This window comes from Abramis brama (genome assembly GCF_963993115.1).
Source record: "Abramis brama genome assembly, chromosome: 15".
Taxonomy (NCBI): Eukaryota; Metazoa; Chordata; class Actinopteri; order Cypriniformes; family Leuciscidae; genus Abramis; species Abramis brama.
The window spans coordinates 35,476,909-35,492,002 of NC_139977.1; the positions used below are offsets into that span (position 1 = coordinate 35,476,909).

The 15,094-nt window shown below is 38.3% G+C and overlaps 1 protein-coding gene across 1 annotated transcript in view; it reads right to left on the reverse strand.

The window, feature by feature from the left end:
* Nucleotides 1–11,202, reverse strand: part of LOC311096817 (vitelline membrane outer layer protein 1 homolog) — a 35,009-nt gene extending 23,807 nt beyond the window's left edge. Inside the window, exons 1-3 of the mRNA XM_084136217.1 lie at nucleotides 11,133–11,202; nucleotides 7,229–7,316; nucleotides 6,332–6,435 (exon numbers count right to left, since the gene is read on the reverse strand). The gene's annotated coding sequence lies outside the window, so the exon portion shown is untranslated. The remainder of the gene's footprint in view (nucleotides 1–6,331; nucleotides 6,436–7,228; nucleotides 7,317–11,132) is intronic.
* Nucleotides 11,203–15,094: the final 3,892 nt, after the last annotated feature.

Here is a 15,094-nt window from a genome sequence, read left to right on the forward strand (position 1 = left end):
GCTATTGACATGAAATTTTCACCAGATGTTGATAACAACCCAAGTAAACCATACATACAAAGAAACAAACAAAAATAAGTTCAGAAATTAAGTTATGTGTAATAATGTGAAATGACACAGGGAAAAAGTATTGAACACATGAAGAAAGTGAGGCACAAAAAGGCACTGAAAGCCAAGACAATTGCAGAAAACTATTAGTAATTAAAAAGCAATCCAGCCCCCTGTCCGTGGAAATTAATAACAGCTGGTTCAGTCCCAACGGATGGCCTACAAAAAGGTCTCATTGCTAAGGTGTCACACAAGACACATCTCATGATGGGTAAAAGCAAAGAGCTGTCTCAAGACCTTCGCAACCTAATTGTTGCAAATCATAATGATGGCATTGGTTATAGGCACCATTCTAATGGTGTGTTCACACCAAATTCGAATAGAGCGTCAAATTCGCGTCTATCGCGTCTAGTTACACGCTTGACCACTTTGTGTCCATTCGCGTGTCCGCGTCACTCGCGAATAAAACATCCCACGAAAAGGAGTGTCATCATTGTTTCTTTCTGACATATGTTTCTGTCATGTCTGAAATAAAAGATATTGTTGCTCTGTACTTGTTGTGGAAGTCCCAAATACGGCAATAATAGTTCACAGCACCATACAGAGGCGCACTCAACTCGGTGAATTTCACCGTCTTCACGTGAATTTTCCGCTCGAGTTGAAATTTTTCAACTTGTGCGGAATACACGATTGACGAGCTTTCGCGGCAAACGCGTCGCCCAATTCACGTCATTCGCGCCGCCCGGTGCGAATTCTCGTCTATTCGTGTCTTTGCATTGACTTTGTATGTAATCTACTCACACAAATAATTAAATTCGCATTTGGTGTGAACGCACCATAAGCTTCTGAATGGTCCAGTGAGCACTGTTGGGGCCATAATACAGAATTGAATTGGTGCTTTTCTTTTAACCATTAGCTTCAAAAAGACCTGCAGATAGCAGGTAGTGTGTTCTCAAAGAAAACAGCAAGTAATGCACTCCACCGCCATGGCCTGTATGCACGCTCACCATGCAAGACTCCATTACTGAAGAAAAAAAGCATGTTGAAGCTCATTTAAAGTTTGCTGCACAACATTTGGAAAAGCCAGTGAAATACTGGGAGAATATAGTGTGGTCACATGAGAGCAAAATTTAACTGTTTGGATGCCATAATACACACCATATTTGGAGGAGAAATGGCAGTGCACATTACTCTAAAAACACATTAAATCACCATTTAGAGAATTAAAAAGACAAACCCCTGGTTTCACAGACAGGGCTTAAGACTAGTCCTAGACTAAAATGTAAGTCTGAGCTGTTTCCACTGAAATAAACTTGCACTGACTGATCTTAAAAATATATCAGTGCCTTTTTAGTTTTAAGATGCACATCGGTAATGTTTTTTTCTAAGCATGTTTATAAAAATTACTTAAATGTCCTAATTGATCTATGGTCTAATCCTGGCTTAGTCTAAGCCCTGTCTGTGAAACCGGGCCATAGTGTGCTACTTGGGTGGCTTTATTCATAGCCTGCAGGCCTACATTTACAAAGATTCGAGGGGATCTTTGTAAATGTAAGGATGGAAGATTGTGAGCATGATGCGGCAACCCTTCCCTTCTCAGACCCTCTCTACCTAAAAGCTGCATTACTTGACCCCTCCTTTGGCACCATGTGGTTAATGCATGATGTCTTGGCTCCTGATCAGACCAAGGAGGTAGTGTCTACAATGAATAAAGGTAATTTGTAATTTAATACTGTTCAATTTGAAATATAACACAAATTGGTCTATAAATTATTTTAGTGTAGAGTTCATGTCTGTAACTCAGTAACTATAACTTATAATCCATACATATCTTCAACATTTTGCAATGAATGTTCTGTATTTTTCAGACCTGATTACCGAAGAGGCACACAAGACCACGCCATCTCCAGCTTCCACCAGTAACCCTGAAGTCCAAGTTGGAGAGCCAGAGGCAGGGCATCAATCTGGACTTTTCACAGGTTACCGCAAAAAAAAAAACAGAAAACCAATTCGTGCTCTAGTCCGCTTATCCAGCTTGACCACTACCTTGACCTTTGTGATGGACATAATGCTCTTCAGTTTTGGTCTATAAAAAAGTACCCGCTTTTTAGGTCAAGTGTACTGAATATTGTGGCACCATGCAAGGATTCCAGAATATCTTGGATCTGTGGCATAGGGTATCCATCGAGGTGAGTTTTAGCATTCAAACCCCGATAGTCTACACACAATCTTGAACTACCATCCTTCTTAGGCACTACTACGACAGGTGCTGCCCATGGAGACGCTGATGGCCTGACAATCTTCTTGGTTAGCAGATTATTGATTTCAGATTCAATGAACTGCTGCTTGTCCAGAGACACTTTATATGGGCGTTTTCTGACTGGTACTTCATCAGTTGTGAGGATTTGGTGTTTTACCATGTTGGAATGTCCTATTTCATGAGTGCATACTGCGGGCCATTGCAACATTAACTTTTCCAATTGTATTCTGAACTGACCATTAGTATTAGCTTGCTGAACCAGTTTTTGGATGATCAACTGGGTTTCGTTAGATGTAGGAGGGATGGGTACAGCTATATAAAAATGTACTGTCGCTTGGGATCCATGTGGCAAGAAAGGGAAAGTTTCTTCAGCTCTTCCTTCTCTGGCGGGTATGGTGTATTGTGATCTCTGAAAGTCTAAAGTCAATCCAGAATCCATCAGAAAGTCCATCTCTAGGATGATTGGCACAGTCAAATCCACATCACTCATTATGTATAATGTTAGCTCCATCTTACATCCTTGGATCTCACACTTCTAAGTCACTCTTCCAATTGCAGTCTGCTGCTGTCCATTGGCGAGAACAAATGCTTGACCACCACAGGGCTGATATGACTCATTCTTGCTCATCTGGTCCCAGGTTGACTTTTTAATGAGAGAGAGTGTGCTACCAGTATCTACCATTGCTGTACAGTATCGATCTTGTAAAATAATAGGGATGGTGACAGTCTTGACTCCAGACAGTTTATGACATACAACTTTGCATACAATATACAAAATTTATTAACAATATGTTCAATGTCATCAGAATACAAATGAGGTAAGAAGAGTTAACAATGAGCTGAAAAATATGATAGAGAAAAAGAACGAGGACAAGATATTAATCTATACATCAGTTACACTGGACAATTTTTGTCATGTTATGTTTAAAAAAAGTTTCATAAGAAATGTTAATGCAGGGTCCAAAGATGAGAAGGCAAGTTTTAAAGTTGAGCCACTCACACACGGATAATGCATATTTTATAAAAATATTAAAAGGAATGGAACTGAAAATATCAGTGCTCGCTCCTCTATAATCGCAACATGTTTAATGGATTTTTTTTGTTTGATTTTTGTTGCAAAAAGGTAATGAAGTTTCAACTGTAATAGTTCACATATTCAAAACGATGAATAGTTTATTGGCATTGAGTGACTACAGTAATCTACAGCAGTGTTGACAACAGTGGCTGAAATTAACCTCTACAAACACATCTGTGTCCTAATAGAGTGTATATCAGCTATATAAGCTATAGCCAGTGCCTCCACAGTCCCGTCAGTAATGCTCAAGGTCCCTTTATCAACACCAAAATACTCGTGTTCCTGTTTCCTGAATACAGGACAGTCTCTGACTCGATAAAGACACAACAATATTACAAATAACTCCTTTTCTGATTTCCATGCAAGCTCTGGTTAATATTTGTATATAAACTTAGTACTCTTCTAATCTACTTTGTGCACTTTAAAACAAGTCTTTTTAGGGATAGTTCACCCGAAACTGTCCACTGACTTCTAATGTATGGACAAAAAATATTGTCTTTTATGTTCTACAGAAGAAAGGAAGTTATCCAGCTTTTGATCGACATGAGGGCATATGTACATTGTCAATTTACATTGTACATTTCATTTCTGAGTGAACCATCTTTTTAATACATTTACATTTAATCATTTAGCAGACTTACAAATGAGGACAACAATAGAAGTTAAACTAACAATATTCAAGTGCTGTGAATAATAGCGTGAATAGTAGTTATTTGGTAAAAGAGTATAATGTACATGCATTAGAAACACAAGCAAGACTATGACATTAAACTACTTGATGTTGTTGATCTGTCAGTCTATCGGGGGAATTAATGAGAATAAACCGTGCTTTATACAAGCCTCCTCTCCATCGTATGATACAGATCGTCAGCAGAAGCATCGACGGCACATCAATACATATTTAATAAAACTCTGTTTACCGTATGTGTTTAATGGAGCGCAAGCAGAGCAATTGAGTTTTGAGTTTTATGGGTCAAGAGTTATCTCTAATAAACCTAAATATCACAGAAAGGAAGGGTGTGTGCAGTGAGAATGACATTAGGCGCGTTTCCATCACAGATTTGAGCAAAACTTTTGCGATTTTTTTTAAAATGTCGACAAAAAACTATTGCGAAATAACGGCGTTTCCATTAACCGATGCTATGCGACTAAAACTTCATTTTTCCACTCGCGATAAGTAAAATCACTCCAAAAACCATGGCAATGGACGTTGGTAGGATTATGTACTATATCCCGGCCACTGCACTGGCCATTATTATTAATCGCAGGAGATGTGTGTGTGTTTTCAAAGCATTAATGGTTAGGAACGGCCCTTATTATACGTGTGAGCGGCTCATATGAGTTTCTGGGTGTTTCTCCCTCAGATCTGCTTCGAGGTCTTGATCGTGGCATTTATTTGAGGTTTAGAATCCATTATTCCTGTAATTATTTTGTCTTATATGAATTTCAAAAAGAGCTCTGTCTCGTCTTATGTCCAAACACACCGCGTCGTCTACGTCAGCTGACCTGTAAATGCACAAAAACTGTTTCCATTGAAGTTTTGCAAAATATTTCTTTTTCGAATTGCCTGAAAAACCTCCTCATGCGAGCGGAGAAACTTTTTTGCGATAAATGGGAGTGTTTTTGTTGACATGTTTCCATTGGGCGTATTTTCAATTCGCAATTGCAATTTGAAGGGTAATGGAAACGCGGCTATTGACTTGTGCAGATGTTTAAACTGAACAGCAGGCGGTCTGTGAATGAGACACAGGCTTTTGCATTGAAACACAGCAGGCAAACTCTGCACTACTGTCTCGAGAGTGTTCGTCCCAGCTGTGTGTCGAACACTGATGTGTGTCAGTTCTACAACAGCAATTCATTAACCCTCCAACATCAGGCCTCAAGAACACGTACAATACACAGTCAGCCAGTGAGTTCAGAAACATGAGACAAAAAAAAACACCTACACTGTTGTAAGCTCCTAAAATATCATCTATAACGATCACGATTAGACTGGGGAGGATGAGAAAAGTGTAAGTCAGAAGCACCAAGAACAAACTACCCAGAATTTGTTTGCGCTTTAGAGGAGTAAGTGATATTGCGCGTGAAAGACCGCGACAAGTGCCAACAAAACACAGAATGATTATCGGGTAGGGGATTAAACAGATGATCAATATGGTCAGTTCGCTAAAGTCTATGACTGTTAAGATCAGAGGAACAAACCAGATGATCACAGAAACGAGACAGCAGACCTTTAGTGAATGAGATCTGTACCAGATAGGAGGAGAAACCAGAAGATATCGTTCAAAAGCAACACATGCCATAAAATACAGACCCACAATCAAACTATGCAAATATACTTCACCCCCCTGCCCTGTGAATATTATTATTAATATACAAATGATCTGAATGAGATCTGAAAGAATCAAATTAAAAACAAACACTGGAGTGGAGCGATCAGATTTGATAAGAGCACACAACTCTAACAGAGTTAAGATCGTGACTAGAATCTCAGTGCCTGAAAAGATCATGATAAATATTATTGTTGAACACTCATGTTTCATGACAATCTCTTCAATCTGACGGGTCCATTCATCTTCATAATCTACTCCACTTGATCCGTCGATGCTGGCCATTGTTTCATGAAATCTTGACAGGCAACACTAAATAACAAACCAGTCATTAGTTAAAAAAATGCATTTACTATTTACTAATTTATTAAAAACATGCCATAACTTTTCTGTGTGACTGTTGAAATAAAGTTTCCTCAGTTTGCTTTAGAGGAGATGTGTGTAATGTTAGAAAGCTTGAAATACGTGAAATGAAAGATTAAAGTTTGTAAATCCTCCATTTGAACAATATCACAGAAGCAAGAATATTCTGAATGCTGTTGTTCTGAATATTCAGTCCAGCACAGCTGCAAGTGTACAATGGTTTATTAAACTAGGAGTAAATCTTGAAGAACTTACGTTACTGACAGGAGTGTGTGTTTCGTCTGCAGGTCAAAGCAGAAGTTTGTGGAGCAACACACAGACTGACAGATGTTTCACAAGTTTCCACTGCTCTTCATTCACTGTAAAAACACACATCTTAAAGCTTGTGGATCTAATGTAGGAAATGCCTGAGATTACAGACAAACAATTTGATCCAACGTGTGAAACTGTAATTACCTTAAAGACACAATTAACTAACAATGGTGGTTTGAAAAACCAGTCTAACTTTCACAAACACTTCGGCTCAACTACGACGACTGAATCTGAAAACGCTTTATATCTGATGCTTTCATTTTTAAAGTTCACTCAGTGTTTATTGATATCCTCAGTAGAATCAGAAACCCATGAATGATCGCGAGAGAAAGCACATATACTCTGATCTCTCTAAAATATTGATTCTTCTGCTGCTCTGCAAGCCTGTTTTCTTTAAGAAATGGAAATCTGTGTTGCTGACTGACTGAAATCACACTCAATATTAATTAAAGGAACTCGTTTAAGTGCAAATGATCACAGTGATACCAGAGGCTGAAATACAAAGATAGTTGACTATATAAACTCACGGATGAGATGATCTAATGATCTTACCTGGAATCATAATGAACATCAAACTACAAGACAGATGATGAAGTTTATGAACTGATCACATCATCATCAAATTAATCTCAAGAACCTGAAATGGGAAGTGGTTCCGACAGGACCTTAAAGAAAACTTCCAAACCTGCTTTAAACAATTCCATCTTAATTTCTTTATTTTCTTCTACACATAATCAAGCACACTAGAGAGTCAACAAGCTGAACAACATGTGCTAACGTTTGAATAAAGGCTAAAACACAACGACACAATAAATCCCACATGAGACGACATGATCTTACCGGGAATCAGACGGAAGACTGAAGACGCTGCTCATCAGGAGATGATGGTGTTTATGAGCTGCTCACGTTCTTTTATAGCCTGAATTAACTCCAGAAACACCAAACACAGATGCATTAAACATCATTAGCAGTTAATGCACATGCAACCGCATCAGCACTCAGCCAAACTCCACAATATAAACCCATTTAAAGCCACAAGTGTTATAGAAAGGAAAATGTGAATAGCCAGAAATACAGTGATATAATACTCAGATTTTGTCATACTGTAAGTTTATCAAATTATGATTAAGCAGTAAGGGCTAAATAAAAACATCAGTACAGACAAAATATTATAACAACTTTTACTACTGAAAACAAAATCACTACATGTTTATTTGCAGTTTCATTCCAGACACTGATGTTTGTGAATCAAAATAGCATTATATATCCATAGCCTATATATATAATACAGGGCTCTCAAGTTTTGAAGACAGGCAAGAGTGACACCCCACCCCCCCTTATTTTTTGGACGGGTCATGGGAGTGGGGGTGTTTCATTAATAATATTATTAGTGTTTTTGTTATTAATAATTGCTCAAATACATTTATTTACATACATTTACATTTATTTATTCAATTTCTGAGAGAGAGAGAGAGATTATGACTGGTGCTGTTTATTGTAAGTGTTTGTTGCCTTTTTGGACTGTTGCCTCCCACCTGCACTGTCTCCTCCTCTAATGGATCTACCCTTTTCTCCACCTTCTCTGGGCCAGCATCCTCTAACCTGGCCTTTTTAGGGGACTTTCCTCTCAGGGCGAATGAGAGGATGCTTAAAGGGGGGGTGAAATGCTCATTTTCACTCAATCTCCTGTTAATCTTGAGTACCTATAGAGTAATATTGCATCCTTCATATCTCCAAAAAGTCTTTAGTTTTATTATATTTTTAATTGAAAGATGGCTGTACCGAGTCTTTCCGGAAAAAAACGAGCGGCTGGGGGCGGGCCGTGTGGGCGGAGCTAAAGCTGTGCTAACGCGCCGAGCTAACAACACACAGAGACATTTGTTCAACAGTTTTACTCACCGCCCGGTTCCAACGCACGACCGCGAACCTTTATCATTGTGACTGCTCGATCCTTAAGCATTAGACGATCTGCAAATCCGTCGATCTGGGCTTTGTTTATAAAACAATCATCGTCGAAATGCAGGGAACAACAGTCTTGCACAACTCCGTTTATGCTCAGGAAAACAAACTCCATCCACGGGTGCCTTAACGCTGGGTTCTTTGGGAATCTGTGCAGGGTTGTCTTGCCCTGGCAACCAAAAACACACTTCTTTGGTGACACTGACTTCCAAAAGCCGGGCAGGGCGCTTTGATGGGCGTACTGCTTTCACTCTCTTGCTCTGGTCTACGAGTGCGCACGCGATCTTACCGGAGAAGTGCCCTTAGGACCCATATAAGGAAATTCCGCTCTATCTTACGTAAGACAGAGCCATACTCGAAAAAAACTTTCCGAAACTTGTGACAAACCGGAAGGAGTATTTTTGGAACAAAAATACTCCTTCAAACGTACAACTTAGTTTTTGAAACTTTGTCCATGTTTAGCATGGGAATCCAACTCTTTACCAGTGTAAAAAACTCAGTATGCATGAAATAGCATTTCACCCCCCCTTTAATTGCTTTTTACCTGACATCTTTGAAAGACAGATGCAATGATTAATGCATCCATGGCCAGGATATAATTATAAAATATGACATGATTTTAAAAGTGACCTACTGTACAGTACAGGCCAAACGTTTGGACACATTACTATTTTTAATGTTTTTGAAATAAGTTTCTTCTGCTCATCAAGCCTGCATTTATTTGATCAAAATACAGACATTTTTAAATATTGTGATATATTATTATAATTTCATATAATTGGTTTTCAATTTATTAAACTATAAATTATCATTTATTTCTGTGATGCAAAGCTGAATTTTCAGGATCATTACTCCAGTCTATCACATGATCCTTTAGAAATCATTCTAATGTGATGATTCATTATCAAAGTTGGAAACAGTTCTGCTGCTTAATATTTTTTCATAACCTGTGATACTTTTTTAGGATACTTTGATAAATAAAAAGTAAAAAAAAAATAATAATAATAAAAAAAAGAAGCAAATGTTTTAATATACACTACTGGTCAGTATTTTTTTCTTTTTTTGAAATAAATCAATACTTTTATTCAGCAAGGATGTGTTAAATTGATAAAAAGTGATAGTAAAGAAGACTTTTACTATTAGAATTGTTTTATTATTATTAGGAATAAATGCAGTTCTTTTTAATCTTTTATTCATCAAATATATTAGGCAGCAGAACTGTTTCCAACACTCATAATAAATCAGAATATTAGAATGATTTCTAAAGGATCATGTGATCGACTGGATGTCATGTGACACTGAAGACTGGAGTAATGATGCTGAAAATTCAGCTTTGCATCACAGAAATAAATGATAATTTAAAGTATAATAAATTGAAAACCAATTATTTTAAATTGTAATATATCACAATATTAAGTTTTTTTCTGTATTTTTGATCAAATAAATGCAGGCTTGATGAGCAGAAGAAACTTCTTTCAAAAACATTAAAAATAGTAATGTTTTCAAACGTTTGGCCTGTAGTGTATAACATCGACTATGTAATACACTTTCATTTATTTAGAGCTAATAAAATGATTAAGCCTATTCGGTGAGAGAGATGTTTATAATGTGACAATATGTCAGTCATTGTGTGATAACAAAAATATGACTAGGCCTAGACTAGGCTACTTGTTCTGAGCAGGTGTTGTCTACTGTTGGCTAACTAAGTTACAGACACTCATGAAAAACTGATGCTAATTATCTGGGAAACATTCTCTAACAGCAGTCAAGTTGTCAATGTTTGTGTCAAACAAGCTGTGAATTTGTTGTAACATTAAAACAGGAGATCATCACGACTTACTCTGTGCTCAAAGTGATGCTCGGAGCTCCAGAGGTTTCCTCTATGGGTGAACGAAACTTCGGAAGACGACGCTGTAGCAGAATCAAGTGAATAATTCCAGGATATGCTTTTTTTCATTGGTTGTTGCGTTAAATCTTACCCAGATACAATAGTGCTATTTTCTGATTGGCTATTGTGTAGCCCCTTTCTTTTTTTGATTGGCTGATAAGTGACAGGCTCGACTAAGAATTCCAGGGGAGACGGATTGACTCCTGCCGTTCCCATAGCGAGAGCGGCGCGGCCAGAGAAATGTTGGGCGCTGCGGCATATTAAATATATTATACATAGTTTTTTCTGCGTGAGAAATACAATGTGTGGCTGGAGTGCGTGACAAAAGACCGAAATGAGTGACACTTGAGAGCCCTGTATTATATATATATATATATGCATGCATGCACGATTAACCATTAACCGATTGGATCATGAAATGGGCACCACCTCCTCGTCCGTCTCTCCCCCCATTTCACAAAACTGAGTAAATAGAACGTTTAAAAAAAGCTAGCTAGCAACTGGAACTGTTTCATCCTGGACGCGATATCCTGGACGTGTGTGGAATGTGGATGCGTGCGACGGCTGCGACCGACCGACAGCACAGGCAGTTGCTAGGCGATATACGTTGAGCTTCCAATCAAATAAAAGTTTTGGACACAGGATTGGATGTACACAACCATGAAGAAAACACAGTAACATAGAAATACATTTTCACAAAAAAAACGGGACAATTCGTGTCCCGGGAAAGAATATAAATTTTCCGGGACTGTCGCTCAAAAAAAGAGAACAATCCCTGGAAAACCGGGACGGGTGGCAAGGCTATGTAAGATGCAAACAGTGTCTTTCTTTATTGGGCTTCAATTAATAAATATCGTCATTCTTTCAAGTTCACAGAATAAAAATCTCAGTCCATACCTTGTAGATCCAGCTAGGGATGGCTGACGCGAAACAGTCGTTCCGAAGCTTTGCGACAGATGTTTCGAAACACTGATCCGAAGCGTGATTCAAATTAAAACACCCATGTCAGGTGACTATGGCCAAACGAAGCCTCGAAGTGTTTCACTAATAAGTGTTTCCGCCGAATCAGCGTTTGATTGACACGGTCGGGAACAGACCACACAATCGCACATCTGTATGAAAGTGAAATCCACGCATATTGACCTCGTGGGTTTTTGTGAGAGTACACTGTTAAAAAAATCTGTAGAAATTACAGTATTATTGGCAGCTACTTGCCAGTAACTTACTGTAGATTTAAATTGATGTTATTTACTGGCAACAGTTTGTTCAAAGTTAAATGAACATTAAACATTAACAAGTCTTTATCTTTACAGAATAAAACTAAAATAACAGCCTCATGCAAAGCATTCTGGGAACCAAAATCTGAAGGAAAAAAACAGAAAAAGGTTGATGAAGATTTCTGGTTCCCAGAATGCTTTGCATTAGGTTGTTATTTTATAGTTTTATTCTGTAAAGACAAAGACTTGTTAATGTTTAATGTTCATTTAACTTTGAGCAAACTGTTGCCAGTAAATAACATCGATTTAAATCTACAGTAAGTTACTGGCAAACAGCTGCAAAACTACAGCAAATTTTTTACAGTGTAGTTTGATTTTGAGATAGCGGATTTTTGATGATATAGTGACATTTATAGTGCGATTTGATTAGTTATAGGCTATTTAGGCTTACATTTAAATTTACACAACACATTGACTGATAGGCTAGAGACAGAGTATAGTGACACATTAATAGATAGCCTACATAGATATAAATATATATAGACAGCTTGATTAATAGATAGATGCATATGATCTAGATACATAGATAGATTATAGAAACATAGATACATTAGATTTGGATAGATAGATAAAATGGAGTCTCCCCAGAAGAGATGCCGTAGATCTGTGGTGTGGGAGCATTTCCGTTTAGAAACCCCAAATAAAGTTAGATGTGTGTATTGTGATCGGCAGCTAGCCTACTGCAACAATACATCACCCATGATGTGCCATTTGAGGAGCACTCATCCTGCCATTCTGCAGAGTGCAGAGGATGGCATTCCCCCTGTACCTCGGCCTGCTACTGACACTGCTGGGCCATCTATGCAAGGTATGCATTGTCTGAAATATAACAGGGTTGCCAACTTTTGAGTTTAGCTCGGAGTGAGACTTCTCCAACGGGGGGGGGGGGGTGACCGCTGAACTTTTAGTCATCCTAACACCAAACAGAGCGGTGCGTAATGGAGCGCATCAGAACAGCATCAAGAATATCAAATACATTGCAGTGAATCTTTTATTTGCATCTTAAGTTTATAGGCAATAATAATGACTGGTTTGCGAAAGTGTAGAACTCGGTGAGCTCGCGCAAAACACATCTTCAGGACAGCGACTCATTTAAACGCCTCTGATTGGCCAATGCGTTCAACAGACATGTCAGTGATTGGCTACAATGCTCAACGCTGCCGTACGCCGTGCGTGCGCTACAGTTTCTGTCTCGCATGCGTGCTCGCTCTAGATTCCGGGAGATTTTAACTAATTTGCGCCATAAATAGTGGTCCATCCAGTAGTTAAGAGCCTGAATTGTTTATAGTAATTCTGAAATTTAGTGCACACGAGTGAAAAAAAAATACAGCACAGAAGAATGTCTAATTTAGCGTGAGATTTCTTTGTTAAGCGTGAGAGCGTGAGATTGAGGCTGAATGCGTGACTGTCACGCCAGATGCGTGAGAGTTGGCAACCCTGAATATAATTATAATTGAAATATAATTACAAACTTTTGGGACACAAATAGCATGTGAATATAATATAGGCCTAATATTGTGTGAATATACATTTTATAGGTCTACATATGAGACACAGTGCTACAGCTGATGCAGTGGAAGTGAAAAAATACCTCAACGATGCGTATTTGCCCAGAACTCATGATCCACTAACTTACTGGAAAGAGAGAGCAGTAATCTTTCCTCATTTGTATGTCCTAGCTAAAAAATATATATATTTGCATGCCAGCAACAAGTGTCAGAGAAATTAATATTTTTGATTAAAAATCTCTAAAAAAGTGAGACATTGTGGCTTGATTTCTTTTATTAATATTCATTTTGCAGGACCAAAATAACATTATGCACAGTGAGGAGCCTACAGGTTCACATATTAGAAAAATACAAAAATAAAAAAACAACACATTTTTTTTAATGGCTCGTCAAGGTTGTTTCAGATCAACACCTGCAAGTGACCACTAGGTGTCACCGTTGAGACGGGTGTCGGATTGATTCGAAACCTCGAAACGATATGGGCCATTTGGTTCAACTGTTTCATTGCTTCACGAAGCCTCGATCTGCCCACCACTAGATCCAGCATGACCAGCTCAGTCCAACACTATAATCCCATAAACACACACACACACACACACACCTGTGTCTCATTAACCAAGTGCCCTAATACACCACGCCAGAGCGCCACCCAATGGACATATAGAATTGTATAAAATGGCCCCTAAAGCATTAGTTCACTCCAGAATTATAATTTCCTGATAATTTACTCTCCTCCACGTCATCCAAGATGTTCATGTCTGTCTTTCTTCAGTGGAAAAGAAAATGAAGGTTTTTGAGGAAAACGTTCCAGGATCTTCAGGGTCCAACGGGTTGAAGGTCCAGATGTGAGTTTCAGTGCAGCTTTCTGTGCATCAACAGCCCCATGTTTCATTGTTCATGTTTTCACATGTTCATGAGTTCATGTTATTTGTTCATGTTCATATGTTCATGTTTCTAAATCAAGTCACACCGAGTCGGTCTTTACTTTGTTTCTGTTCACTTTTGGATTCAATAAATCTGCACTTGGGTTCAGTTCAACTCGCCTACAGGACATTCTTTACTAACATATTCTTGATAACTATTCACTTAAATTGCTTCTTTGTTTATTTTCACATTGTTCTTCATCTTTCAAATGATATAAATCAGCAAAAGAGAGAACTGTGTCTGGACTGAAGGCCGAGATCTGTTATGATTGTCATGGTGAGAGTTAAAGATCAGACATGAGCTTTCCCAACACGAATCTGCTGGAAACATGTTGTACAGTGAGCTTTATATTCACGGATTACACCACAGAAGAATCTGAAGATATTAAGTAGAATCAAATCAAATCAAGTATATTTGTATAGCGCTTTTCACAATACAGATTGTATCAAAGCAGCTTCACAGTAAAATAAAATAATACAACAAAGTTTGTTTCTAGTGGAATTTATTGATTGATAGAATAAAATTAAATATCCCCAAAATATCCCCATAGAACAAAAAGCTGGATATGACACAAAGTCAATCGAGGCTGAATCTGTATCTTGAATGTAAAGCCACACGCGAGTCCCGCGGATATAAAGGAATAAGGAGATTTAATTCTACAGAACACTAGTGCTGAATTACTACATGTGTGATGTGTGAGTGTGTCTGTATGAGACTAGCGGTGAGCGAGATCAACCTTAGAGTAACACACTGATCATACTAACACTTCATCATGTTGAGCTATAAGATTGATTAGTTTTATGTACATTTGCTCACCTCTACATTTACGCGTCTCTGTCAAGAAGAAGTTTGTCGCGGACGCTAGCTCTCGGCATCTCGAGAACGCCACGCTGAACTAGTGAACACAAAGGGACGTTCTAAAACATTTCTTATAATGGTTTTCTATGGGAAGAAAATGCTTAACGTGAATTAAACGCGTTGCGTTCAATTTCTGGGCTCGTCTGATTTTTGTATACATAGTATGGTTTATAAATATGATGTGTGCTGAGTTTGGTCATTTAATATCACTGTCTTAGGCAGGGAGTGGGGCCACTTTTCAGCCCGGGAGTTTCAGGCCCAAGACCGGCCCACTTTTCCATGGTGGAATTCC